Source organism: Hylobates moloch, unplaced genomic scaffold (genome assembly GCF_009828535.3).
Source record: "Hylobates moloch isolate HMO894 unplaced genomic scaffold, HMol_V3 SCAFFOLD_12, whole genome shotgun sequence".
Taxonomy (NCBI): Eukaryota; Metazoa; Chordata; class Mammalia; order Primates; family Hylobatidae; genus Hylobates; species Hylobates moloch.
In genome coordinates this window covers 200,938-205,327 of record NW_026652287.1, presented here as the reverse complement: position 1 = coordinate 205,327, position 4,390 = coordinate 200,938, and positions in this window count along the sequence as shown.

The window sequence follows — 4,390 nt, the reverse complement described above, 5'->3', positions numbered from 1 at the left end:
TCTGGCTCAAGTTGTGTTTGTTACAACCCAAATATTTCTAACAGAGGAAATCAGGCTATGTCGTAACTTGTTCTCTGAAAGTGGTTACTGAGAACTTTGGGTGCAAGATGTCTATTGAGGATCAACAGCTGTGAAATGATCGAAGAAGAAGTTAAGAAAACATTGAGCTGAGGAAGAAGTCAATTTGCACTGCATTGGAGCCAGCAGGGAACTCTGGAACATGTACTGCCCATTGGAGTGCCTCGTATTGAACCAAGACGGCCAGGCCCTTAAAACCCTGCATTGCTCACCCCATCACCCAGACTCAGGCTGCCTTGGGAAGGAAGCAACCTTAGGTGAAGCAGCTATTTTCTTCAGTGATGCTGATTTCTTAGGTGAAGCAGCTCATTTCAGCTGAGGCCAGCTTCACAAGTGGAGGCTCTCTGCTGATGACTCTCCCTGCCCTGGGCAAGTCTCTCCTTGAGGAGAGATCTGAGTCATAATGCATGTTTGTGATCACACAGTCCATCCTTCCCACCGCTTAGATCCCCTTGTCTGTGTTACATTTGGGAAGCTGCTGCTCTAGGATTCTGGTGGGGCTCTCTCTGAAGAGAGATTAAGAAAACGAAGATTCGTAGGACAAACCACATCCCCTAATGTTGCGGTTGCTTTCTGTATTATTCAGTGTAGATTCTCAACACACTCCGTTAGCACCTTTGTGGATGTAAGTGGCTTATGTGGTAGCTTGTCCCAGACCCTTATTCCTGAGGGGGTCAGAGCCCTGGGCACCATGTCCTTTTCAGATCCAAGTTGCTGTATTTGTCCACTTACATCACAATGGGGCAAGGAAGTTCAAAGAGGCACCTAGATGGGCCACCTGAGTTCCACTCCTTTTTTCTCCTGCCCTGTTGTGTAACAGCAGCCATACCTGCTGATGATCCATGTCAATGCCCCAGCAAAGAGTGGCTTTTCTGGCATGCTGGTCCTTGGACACAAGGGTGCAAAGTTCCATGCTGTATCTGTAGTTTATAATTTAGAACACTCTGTCCTCTGGTGGAAAGTGCCCCCTTTGGGGCTAATCCTTGATATTTGACCTTTATACGGTGCTGTGTTTTCAAAGAGAAAGAACACATGGGTTTGGGTACCACAGTGTGGAAGCAGGAAGATTACAGATGATCCTCTGGGGGGACCTTGTGCTTCCCATAACCACAGCTCTGAAGTCGAGAGAGTTAATATTGCCCTGGGAGCAAAACTGTAGTTATATTGTTGTCCATTTCATGTACATTGTTTTTCATTTTTTGTTTGTTTGTTTTTGAGACAGAGTCTCACTCTGTCGCCCTGGCTGGAGTGTGGTGGCACGATCTCGGCTCACTGCAAGCTCCACCTCCCAGGTTCACGCCGTTCTCCTGCCTCAGCCTCCCGAGTAGCTGGGACTACAGGCACCTGCCACCATGCTTGGCTAATTTTTTGTATTTTTAGTAGAGATGGGGTTTCACCATGTTAGCCAGGATGGTCTCGATCTCCTGACCTTGTGATCCACCCACCTCGGCCTCCCAAAGTGCTGGGATTACAGGCATAAGCCACTGCGCCTGGCCGTGTATGTTCATTTCATTTCCCACATCATTTCACTTGATATGAATGCAAACATTTATGCTTTTTTTCTGAATCGGGATATTAAAATGCATTTACTGGATCAGTAGCCATATACCATGTATCTGAGGCTGTATTAATCTCTTCTAGTGGAAATATCACATCTGGCCTAATGGCTGTGATCAGGACTACTACTTAGTTGAGCTTGAAGTTGAACTGCAGTTATGAGTATTTACTAGAGATATGATGGGAACCATCACTCCTAAATCTTTTATATCCTGAAGGGTGACTCTAATCTCTACTATCCCCCCAGAGATTGTTCTTATTTACTATCGTGGGTGGATTATAGTTTGAGGCTTCCACATGGCCTTTCCTCACGCAATAGTTTTTTTTTCCTGCAAGCCAAGGACCTAATACCACTTGTGATACAGTGGATGTGAACTGCTTTTTGTGCAGCCAAAGGCCCTCTAACTTTCATAGCTGCAATCGATTGTCTATTACTTGTCCTCAACTGTTTGTTATCTTTATGTAGAGCATCAGTGGCTTTTAGCAGTAGCCACTGTATTAGTCTGTTCTCATACTGCTATACTGTTCTCATACTGTTCTCATACTGGGTAATTTATAAAGAAAAAGAGGTTTAATGAACTCACAGTTTCACATGGCTGGGAAGTACTCACAATGAAGGAGGAGCAAAGACACGTCTTACATGGTGACAGGCAGGAGAGTGTGTACAGAGGAACTGCCCTTTATAAAACCATCCCACCTCATGAGATTTATTCACTACCACAAGAACAGCATGGGAAAAACCTACCTCCATGATAGGATCAATTACCTTCCCCCAGGTCCCTCACACAACACGGGGGGATGATGGGAGCTACAACTCAAGATGAGGTTTGGGTGGGGACACAGCCAAAACATATCAGCCACCCAAACCTGTTATTTAATAATAATTTATCTCCTAAGTTCAAACATCTGTTACATAACACAGGTGCTGCCTCTTAATTTACTATTGGTGAACTATTTAATGATTGAACCACCTCCTTATGCCGGGGCCTCTTTGTGCTCCACCTGCCACAGTGGTGGGGTTTGTATGTCAGCTGGATAATGAGTAATCCAGTTCCAAAACTTTGGCCCATCCTTTGCTATTTTGGAGCACCTCAATAATGGTACAAGCTGCAATCTGTTGGGTTTTCTGAAAGACAACTCTGAGATATACTTTGGAGGCATTCACTGTAGATCAGTATCTGAAAGAAAAGAGAAGGAAGTAGGATTAAGCAAAAGAAAAGGTTAAACTGCAATGCAGATCCTACAAAACTACTCCCAACTCAGAATGGATCTCTGTAGTGAGTGTTGCCTGATAGGTCTCATGTGTCAGACAAGCATGGTCTAGTCTATGTTCACACCTCTTTCAGTCACTGAATACAGCCTGATCTGGGAAGGGAGGTGACTTTGGACGAAGCTCTTCTGCAGCAAAGGCTGACCATGAACAGCTTGACAGGTGAGTGAGGGCTGTCTGCTAACTGAACTCCTCACACTTGTACTACAAGCCTTTCCTTGAAGGGAGATCGAAACAGCACATCCCCATGCCTGCTAAGGCACACAGCCCCAAATTTGATGCTCTCAAATAAAACCTTCCCTTACACTGGAAAATCTTATTTCATTGACTAAGTCAACAGTTTTAAAAATAAAGGCTAACCTCTAAATTCTCTCTAGAGGTAATTCAGGTGAAAAGATCACTGAATTAAGGACTCCTACAATAACCATCCAGTGTAGGATAGGTCTGTGTGAAAGGAGTGGCCACATTATGGGAATAAGGGCAAAATTACATGGCATAAAATTGTATGTTTTTTTAAGAATATAAAGGGATTCTCTGAAGTTACTGATGTGACTTGCATGCAGGAGGATATTTCAAATGATGATGTATAAAACTTTGGGATCAACTGAACTTCACAAACCAGAATGGCTGCATTTGGTGTCTGAGATGGTTTATAAGGCGCCTCAATGTGATGAGAAACACTTAAGCTGCAATATCCTTTTGTATAGCCCAGTTTATATCCTTTGGCTTCAGAGTTACCAGGGACACTGTCCTAATACACAAGTAGCTGAACATTCAGTTCTGCTGTTTGGGTTTTTCTGAATCTCTATACTAACTAGTAGGCTGAATGGCTCCCTCAAGATGTTGGCATATGAATTCCTGGAACCTATAAATATGTTACCTTACATAGTAGAAGGGACTTTGCAGATGTGATTAAGTTAATAATTATTAAGTTGAGAGAGTATCCTAGATAATCTGGGTGGACTAGAGGTAATCACCAGTGTCTTTATGAGAGAAAGGCAAAGGAATATTTGGCTACAGAGGTGTCAGAGTGATTCAGTATGAGAAAGACTTGGCCAGTCATTGGTGATTTTGAAGATGGAGGAAGAAACCACAAGTTAACCAATCAAGGTGACCTGTAGAAGCTGGAAAAGGCAAGGAAACAGATTGTCCCCTACAGCCTACAGAAGGAATGCACCCATGCTTACACCCTGGTTTTGGCCTAGTGAAACTAATGTCAAAATTCCAACCTTCAGAACGGTAAGATAACAGATTTGGGTGGTTTTCAGCTATGTGTTGTAACTTGTCATAACACTGATAAACTAATGCACTGATATGAAGCTTAATGGGCTTATTCCTTTAGTGAGTCCTTTTGTCACTTTAAACTGTGTTCTTTCCCTACATTACATTGGCTACAAAGAAAGAACACCCAATTGGAGAGGCAATCAAGTTTTTTTTTTTTGAGACAGAGTCTCACTCTGTTGCCCAGGCTGGAGTGCAGTGGCG